We start from the raw sequence: 10,439 nt of genomic DNA on the forward strand, positions 1-10,439 counted from the left end.
GCACCTGTGAGGTGATCCAATTGAGGTGTTTAAGGCTTTGAATAGTTTGGGCAAACTCAATGCTGATGGGATTCTTTCTCTTACTCGGACTAAGCACATAAGGGGGCATAAATTCAAACTGAGGAAGGATGGTTGCAAAATAGATGTTTGGAACTTTGTCTTCAGCCAAGTGGTTGATTAATGGAACAAACTTCTATCCATTGTTGTGGAAGTGGATAGTTTGAATTGTCAAGAAAGAACTAGAAAAACTATTGGAGGGATCAATAGGTGAAATTTTTTTGGCTGATGCTGTAAAAGCTTGCTTTCTTGCATCACTTGCCACTACTAATACTAACAGTAATGGTTCCTCTTATCACCTCTTTAATATGCTGCTATAGAAAACAGTCATCCAATAAATCTGCAAGTCTTACAAGTGTGTAAATTCTTTCATTATAAGACATTCTGATTTACTGGCCCACACTATTTCTCTGTATAACTGTTTGTTGTAGTCATCATAGTCAATAAGCCTATAGCCATAATTATGAGATATAACACATTTCTACTCTCACTTTCGTTTTCCCAGTGCTTATGTCACACTAAACTTACTCAACAATGTAATATCCATCCATATTGACTGGATGATGCACTGCCTTAGATTTAATATACCTCTTAACTAAGAGCATAACCCCCCCCACGTCTCTCCTGTGCTGTCACTTCTTTCTCCCTGTGGTAAAGGACAGGCAACGTTGGGTACTCGATTTTCAATGGTCCAATGACAAAGAAGCCAAATGAACAACAGACCAACACACCCCCCAACACTACACTATAATCTACCCTTTTCTGGCTTTTACAGAGTCCGTTTTGTGTCACAAAAGTTCATTGCAGAGTTAGGAGAAATGAAAAGCTGCAAGCCCTGTAACACCGTACACCACGTTCTTTCTGCACTCCTCATATTCAAATTCAAATTATGCATCTCTTATGTTTGAGTGATCCCATGTCTCTGATATGCCCACAATGTCTGCATTTGATGACTTAATCACTACTTCAAATTTGTCAAATTTATTTACTATGCTCCTAGCATTAGCGTACGTGCCAGTACACTAAAGCTAGGAGTCTGGATACTCTCCAGAAATTAAAACGAAATTCGTTTTAATTTCTGGAGAGTATCATACAGAAGTGTTCTACGTACTATATTGAGGTAAACTCCTCTTATTATTTTACAAATATTGATATCAATGTAGAATGTATTGAGCATTACAGCTCTGGTTCATACCATCTAATTCATTTTTTAAACTCTTATTGACTATTTCATTCACTTCCTTTCTCTCCAGGTATAACAATTTTTTCATTTTAATTTCTGGAGAGAATCATACAGAAGCGTTCTGCATACTATATTGAGGTACACTTCTCTTGTTATTTTACAAATAGAACCAATGTAAGAATCACTTTCATTTCTACCTGCGGCTCTAGTTAATCTATTATTCTGTGTATCCCCCCCCTGCAATCTATCAGTTGTCGACCCACTTAACACTGTCTCAGTAGCATCAGTGAATATTCTTGTACTCTTGCTTTAGTGTATCCCATCCCTGTAAAAATGGTCTCTTTTGTTAACAAGCATAGACCATGCTGAGAAAAATTCTATCCCATGAGTCTTGCACAATCTTTTCAGTGCTGAAGTGATTAACACAACTCTCAACATGTACTCCCTTCTATCTTGTCTGGGCAAGATTGCAGTCACTTTCAAATTTATCCTAACTTGCAACTTTTTCCCAACATTGCCCTGTACTTGTTAAGTACATCCTCAGATCTTCTCCTCTTAATATCGTTAAGAGTAAAAGATCTGAGGACTTTTGTACACATCAGCAATGTACTGACATTTGTACAAAAATATCATCATTTGTGCTCTTAACAGATGATATCTATTCTACAATGTCATCTATTTTTGCTCCTGGCAGACATAAAAAGTAAAGTGCAGCTATTATCAACCCACTGCAGGATGGAAGCCTCCTCAACAATTCATGCTGAAGGAAATGGACCATAATCTGCCATGCTGGTCCAGTGTGGATTGGCAGATCGACCGTATCCTGGTCCTATTCCACCTTTCCTTATAGCACAACATATTTTCCCTTTCCTTTACAACAGAATCACTGACAATAACTAACACAAATGTGTGTTCTTGCATATCTGGAACAGGACACAATACATTCCCCTTGGCTGTATCATGTCTGTTCCAGATAGGCCCACAATAACTGCACAAGAAGCACATTTCATAAGGATGTGATATTTGTAGTAGAACCATCCTTTCAGTTCTTCTCTGAGTCACAGCACTTCCTCTACTTTGAACCAGTTGCTTTGCTGCTCTAGTCTTTATCTTCATCACTGTTCTTAAGGTTGGGTCAGATGAATCAAAGCCTTCTATCTTTTTCTGTCTTTCCAGATCTTGTCTTCAAATCATTCTCTCCCACTCAATTCCCTTTGGTTCCACATCTCTAATCTGATCTCTCCACCTCTTCCTGGGTCTTCCTCTCTGCCTATTTTTGTCTATTTTCATCTCAAACATTCTTCTTGGTAATCTGTCCAAGTTCATTCTCTTCATGTATCCAAACCATTGCAAACGTGATGTAATCATCTTCTCCCTCAGACTTTCTATTCCCAAATTCATTCTTATATCAGTATTTCTTATTTTATCTCTTCTAGTTTTAGCTAGCATAGTCCTTAGCACCTTCATTTCCGTTGCTTGGACTCTGCTAGAATCCCTATTATTCATCCTCCACGTCTCAGCAGCATAGGTCAATATAGGAAACAAATATGCATTAGCATTAGTAGAGGCATTTGATGCAAGAAAGCAAGCTTATGCAGCATCAGCCAAAAAAATTAAAGTAAAATAAATAAATAAAAAATAACCACTTCCACTTCACCCCTCTGTTCGTTCGAAATACCTGTCCAGCCGAGCCTTAAACTTATTTAGGCTATCAACTTCCACGACAAGGGATGGAAGTCTGTTCCACCTACCAACCACCCGCTGGCTAAAGGCAAATTTCCGCACATCTATCCTACATCTGTCTTTCCTCAATTTGAATTTATGCCCTCTCAGGTGATTATTCTGAGCAAGAGGAAGAATCCCATCAGCACTGAGCATGCTCAAACCATTCAAGGCTTTATACACCGCTATCAGATCACCTCGCTGCTGCCTAGTCTCCAGACACTGTAATTCGCAAAACTTAAGCCTTTCTTCGTAAGAGCACCTCTTTGTTCCATTCACTAATCTTGTTGCCCTTCTCTGTACTCGTTCCAGCAGCTCTACATCCTTCTTGAAATGAGGTCTCCAGGCCTGTATACAGTACTCTAGGTGTGGCCTGACCATTGCCTTATACAAGGGAATAATCACCTCCTTATCCCTGCTAGAAAAATTCCTATATATCATTGACAATACACCATGAACTTCATATCTGCCTGTACAACCACCCCCAGGTCCCTTTCATTCTCTACCACTGTCAGTGTAGTACCACAGAGTTGATACGTTGCTCTGGGGTTGCTGTTTCCCATGTGTAGTACTTTACATTTGTCAATGTTAAACTTCATTTGCCACCTCTCAGCCCATCTGCTCAACCTTTCCAGATCCTGTTGCAGCAGCATAGTGTCAGTAGTGTCCTTGACAACCCTGCCAACCTTCGTATCATCTGCAAACTTGGACATTAAGCTTGATATACCATCATCAATATCATTTATAAATACAGAAAACAATAAAGGACCCAATACTGAACCCTGAGGGACTCCACTAATAACATTAGTCCACGATGAGCAGTGTCCATTGATTACCACTCTCTGTCTTCTCTCCCTCAACCACCCCTTTATCCATAGCAGCAATTTGCCTCGAATGCCACACTGCTCCAATTTGTGCAGCAGTCTTCCATGTGCAACAGTATCAAAAGCCTTTCTAAGATCCAAGTATATAATATCAAAAGTTATTCCCTGCATCCAGTTCTTTTGTTACTGCATCATAGTATCCAATCAAATTGGTCAGGCAATACTTCCCCTTAACAAAACCATGCTGTGTCTGAGCTATAACTGAAGTCTTGTCTAGATGATCCTGCAGTGCTTCTTTAACCAGTGCCTCCATTAATTTTCTGGGAACAGAAGTTAAACTCACAGGTCTATAATTACTTGTGTCAGCCTTTGATCCTCCTTTGTGAATTGGGGTCACATTTGCACATCTCCAGTCCATGGGTACCTCCCCTGAGTCCAAGGAAGCTCTCATAATTATGGCTAAGGGTTTGCTTACTTCCATTGCTGCCTCCTTTAATATAACTGGATAGATCCCATCCACCCCAGGTGCCTTTCTTGTGTTTATCTTCAACAATTTCTCCTCCACTTTACACTCAGTTATTACAAGATTCTCTAGCTTACTGCCAGAGTTGAATACACCTCTGGCATTCCCCTCGCTGAATAACTCCTCATGTGTGAATGTCGATGCAAAATATTCATTTAGTTTGTTAGCTACCTGAGCAGGATCATCAACAGTTGACCCATCGATATCAAGTGGACCAATCTGATTCATCCCCTTCCTTCTAGAGTTTACATAAGTAAAGAACTCTTTGCTGTTTTTCTTCGCATCCTTTGCCAAGGATTTCTCGTAATCTGCCTTCGCCTTATATATCAGCTTTTTACATTTCATTGGAACTTCCCGAGCCCATAACAAGCTATTAAAAGTATAGAAGAAACCCTGACTAGTTGCTATTCTCCTAGTTATTTCCATATAGGCTGCAAGTTAATGAATTCCCTAGGAGCTTAAAATTATCCACCACTTCCAGCATTTCCTTCCCCAATTTCACATCTTTTACACTCACCTCTTCCTCTCTGTCCATCACCATCTCTTTGCTTTTCTGGCCACTTATCTTTAAACCATACTCACTAACTACTCCTTCCCAATGTGTTAGTTTCTCTTGAAGTTCTTCCTCCTTGTTTGCCCAAAGGACAACATCATCTGCAAATACTATTGTTCCACCTTTTTTATCATCCACTGCTGCAAGGATATTGTCCATGACAATAAAACAAAGTAGTGGTGGCAATACACTGAATATTGGACACTGAAAACCAATCTGAATCCCCAAATTTTGTCCTCGCACAATTTTTACACTTTAAATATATATATTTTTAATCATCACTACCTCCTCCCTATCTATTACCATTTTCTCCAAACCCTTCCCACACTTTTTTTCTTTGCACACTATCATATGCCTTTTCAAGGTCTAAGAATACCAAAAAACACTCTTGGAAAACTCCCAGTGTCTTTCTAGCAATTCTCTTAAGGCAAATATCAAGTCAATCATTGACCTTCCTCTTATAAATCCATATTGTTCTTCCCTCATTCTCTCTTATTCCTCAATCCTGTCTCAAGAATTCACTCAAAGATTTTAGAACAGTGGCATAATAGGGCGATTCCCCTACATTTGTTGCATTCTCTTCTGGTCCCTTTCTTAAAAATTGGTATAATGATTCTTCTGTCTGAGGAATAATTTCTATTTAAATTCAGTTTAACTTGAGAATATTACACCAAACTAAAAGATACCTAAATGCAATAATATGTATTCTGCTACCAAATTTCCGTTATATGTATTACACTGTGCTGTTACCTTTGTAGAGTTTTAAATTAGTTATAGCCTTATTAGAAATAAAATTTCTTCTAAAACAAAAAAAAATATCCTAACCTATGGCAAGGGTTAAGGGAAGGTTAAGGGTTACGGTAAAGGGAAGGGTTATTGCTTTCGTAAAGGCAACTACGATGGTCTGAGACAGTATTTAAATTCTATACAGTGGGACCAACTAAAGATGTTACCAACAGCAAATTCAAAATGGAAAGCATTCAAAGAACTTATCTTGGAAGCTACTAGGCTTTACATACCAACTAAGAATTATTGTTCAAGGTTTAGTCCTAAATGGATGTCAGATGAACTAATGAGACATATGACAGAACAAAAATGCATGAGATACATATAAATTCACACGTGACACAGAAGCCTATGATAGATACAAGTTGATCTGTAACCAAGTTACAAAGGAGGTTAGGCAGGCAAAGGCAGATTATGAGAAATCTTTGGCAAAGGATGCAAAGTAAAACAGCAAAGAGTTCTTTACTTATGTAAACTCTAGAAGGAAGGGGATGAATCAGATTGGTCCACTTGATATTGATGGGTCAACTGTTGATGATCCTGCTCAGGTAGCTAACAAACTATATGAATATTTTGCATTGACATTCACACACGAGCAGTTATTCAGCGAGGGGAATGACAGAGGTGTATTCAACTCTGGCAGTAAGCTAGAGAATCTTGTAATAACTGAGAGTAAAGTGTTGAAGATAAACACAAGAAAGGCACCTGGGGTGGATGGGATCTATCCAGTTATATTAAAGGAGGCAGCAAAGGAAGTAAGCAAACCCTCAGCCATAATTATGAGAGCTTCCTTGGACTCAGGGGAGGTACCCACAGACTGGAGATGTGCCAATGTGACCCCAATTCACAAAGGAGGATCAAAGGCCGACAAGTAATTATAGACCTGTGAGTTTAACTTTTGTTCCCGGAAAATTAATGGAGGCACTGGTTAAAGAAGCACTGCAGGATCATCTAGACAAGACTTCAGTTATAGCTCGGACACAGCATGGTTTTGTTAAGGGGAAGTCTTGCCTGACCAATTTGATTGGATACTATGATGCAATAACAAAAGAACTGGATGCAGGGAATAACTTTGATATTATATACTTGGATCTTAGAAAGGCTTCTGATACTGTTGCACATGGAAGACTGCTGCACAAATTGGAGCAGTGTGACATTGGAGGCAAATTGCTGCTGTGAATAAAGGGGTGGTTGATGGGGAGAATACAGAGAGTGGTAATCAATGGACACTGCTCATCGTGGACTAATGTTATTAGTGGAGTTCCTCAGGGTTCAGTGTTGGGTCCATTATTGTTTCCTGTATTTATAAATGATATTGATGATGGTATATCAAGCTTAATGTCCAAGTTTGCAGACGGTACAAAGGTTGGCAGGGTTGTCAAAGGACACTACTGACAATATGCTGCTGCAACAGGATCTGGAAAGGTTGAGCAGATGGGCTGAGAGGTGGCAAATGAAGTTTAATATTGACAAATGTAAAGTACTACGTATGGGAAACAGCAACCCCAGAGCAAAGTATCAACTCTGTGGTACTGCACTGACAGTGGAATGAAAAGGACCTGGGGGTAATTGTGCAGGCAGATATGAAGTTCTCTGAGCAGTGCAGACGGGCTGCAAGAGTAGCTTATGGTGTCTTGTCAATGATATACAGGAATTTTTCTAGCAGGGATAATTTTTTTTTTTTTTTTAGTTAGTTAGTTGTTGGCGCATCGGCTTCTGTGACCATAATGCACCTCCCAAGGTTTTTGCAGTATTCTGATGCAAGCCCGAGGCGGGATTCGAACCCGCGACCTTTGGCTTGCCAGGCAGGCACTTTACCCACCCGGCTAGCCTGGTCGGCAGCAGGGATAAGGAGGTGATTGTGCCCTTGTATAAGGCAATGGTCAAGCCACACTTTGAGTACTGTATACAGGTCTGGAGGCCTCATTTCAAGAAGGACGTAGAGTTGCTGGAATGAGTACAGAGAAGGACAACAAGATTTCCCAAAGTGAATGGAATAAAGGGTTGCTCTTACAGAGAAAGGCTTAAGTTTTGCAAATTACAGTATCTGGAGACTAGACACCTGTGGGGTTATCTGATTGAGGTTTATAAAGCCGTCAATGGTTTGAGCATGCTCAATGCTGATGGGATTCTTCCTCTTGCTCAGAATAATCACCTGAGAGGACATAAATTCAAATTGAGGAAAGATAGTTATAGGAGAGATGTGCAGAAGTTTACCTTTAGTTAGCGGGTGGTTGATTGCTGCAACAAACTTCCATTGTCGTTGTAGAAGTTGATAGCTTAAACAGATTCAAGGCAGTACTATATAAACATTTGGAGCGAGTGGATGGGTGAAATGAGAAGAGGTTTTTTTTTTTGGGTGATGCTATATAAGCTTGCTTTCTTGCATCATGTGCCTTTACTAATGCTAAATGCTAACATATGACTCAGTGAGCCGATTTGGTTTCTGGCAGGCCTGATCATAGATGCTTTTTTTTTTTTTTTTTTTTTTTATGTGAACCCCAAACACGAGAGGTATTAGAACCTATAGTATTTAGTACCATGCTTGGGTTGGAGGTTGAGAAGACGAAAGAAGATATTTGTTGACATTGGACTTGAACTTCTGTAGATTGTAATGTTCAGGAAATACGTATGAAGGAAGGTTGTTCCAGAAAACGGCAGTTGAATGAATAAATGAGGAAGATGAAAAGTTGGTTCTGTGGGTTTGAAGTTGGACAGTAAATGGATGTTGACTGGTGGCGGCACGTGTTCGGACTGTTTTGAAAGAGAGAGCGGGAATTATAGAAGCCAATTCAGAAGAACAGTGCCCATGGAAGTATCTGTAGAAGAGGCATGCAGCAGAAACAGTACATCTAAGAGAAAGCGAGTGGAGAGACTCTGTTAGAGATGTATCATTAATTAACCTAACTGCCCTCTTCTGAATGGAATCAAGAAGCTTGAGAGAGGTTTTGCGGGCACCACCCCCAAATGTGGGAACAATATTCCATGGCAGGGCGGATTTGCGATTTATACAGAGTGAGCAGCTGTTTGGAAGAAAAGTAGCGCCGAGAGCGAAAGAGAAAACCAAGTTTTTTAGATGCAGAGGATGACTTCTAATCTCTCTTGTGCCAAGAGAGATTAGAAGTCAGGGTAATCCCCAAAAGAGATATATCATTATGCCTAGAAATCGGAGTGTCACTAAAGATAAGCAGCCGGTTGGTCATTCTGCTGTTCTTCGTGGGCAGGATGATAAGGCTATCGATATTAGAACATCCAGTCTACCTGAAATGAGCTCGGAGAAGGTAATTACAAGTGGTAATAACTTCAAAGTGAGGATGAACAATCGCAGCCTTTTGTTTCCCAAAAATCTGAAGTGGAAAACAGGAACCAACTAATAAAAGACCAAAACAAAAGTACAATGACAGTTATTTGAATTTCGGCTTTACATGTGTTGGAAATAAAGATGTTCCTGATGCACAGCGCATCGTAAGTAATAAAATATTAGCAAACAGTTCTTTGGCTCCTACTAAACTTGTGTTTTGTAAGTGTTCCGTATATATATATATATATATATATATATTGTGAGATGAAAAGTGACCCATGACTAAAAAAGTTTGGGAAATGCTGATCTATGCTACAGTCTGTAACTATCCCATGCTTTTTTCTTTAGCTCAATTAAACCCTTGCCCTCTCTGGTCATCCACAGGGGCATCTTTCTTTTGTGAAATGTCTTGAATAAATGTATGAACTTCCAAAATAAATCCTTTGAATACTTCCCATAATGAACTCATACTCAACAGCTTATTATTTCTTGGGCTCTATATAGTTAATAGAGCCCAAGAAATACCTCAATCCATTATAATTCCCTCTGTTGAAATTGAAACCCGCTCCTTTTCCCTTCACAATAGAATTATCTTTGGGCACTACCAACTTTATGACATTGTGGACACTACTTGCTATTGGTTCCTGCACTGTCAAATTTTGAATGTAGTTGAGATCCTTAGTAAGGTTATTAGAGCTCCTGGTACTTTTTCTGACATGTTTGAATAAATAACAATCATTCAGATTGCTCAGAAATCTGTTTCCTATGGTGTTTGGCCATCCACAGTTTCAAATCTGCATGAGGTAAACTCGGGTCGCCCATAATAAGACACTTGGCTACCCATTCAAGTTGCCCGTAGAGATTTTTGTCATATTCCTCAGAATCATCTGGTTTGTAACATACCCAACTATCATCTTCCCTCCACTGCATGTGACCTTACATCACACAGACTCAATGGCCATCTGAACTTTACTTGATTCTGGATATAGTCTGATCGCTTTTAGAGAACTTTTGATAAGAAGTATAACTTCCCCTCCCGAACACGCTATACTCCCCATAATTTAATTCTTCATGCCCTATCTCTGGATGGCATTATGTCTCCATTAGTCTTATTACATCAGAACTGATTGACATAATCAAAACTTCAGATTTGTTCAATTTATTTCAATACCCTTGGCATTACTATATAAATAAATTAAATTGACTTTTTACAACCCTGACACATCCTTTATATTATAGTTGCTTAAACACGAATTTCCTGGTGTGTGCGACTGCTGGTCATTTTTGAACTTATTTCAACGTTTCTTTTTGTGCACAGGATAATTATAGGTTGCACTCAAGTACTCACAGGGAGGAATGCCAGTGATTTCCCAAATAAAATCAGCCTTGTGGTGGGGGGGGGAATAACTTGTACTTTTTTAAATCAACTATGTGCCTTTCTTTGTGTATAATTTATTGGAAAGAAATAGACTATTAATCCAGTTTTTCTG

The sequence above is a fragment of the Mastigoproctus giganteus genome, chromosome 11, assembly GCF_048544385.1.
Source record: "Mastigoproctus giganteus isolate SK-2022 chromosome 11, ASM4854438v1, whole genome shotgun sequence".
Lineage (NCBI taxonomy): Eukaryota > Metazoa > Arthropoda > Arachnida > Uropygi > Thelyphonidae > Mastigoproctus > Mastigoproctus giganteus.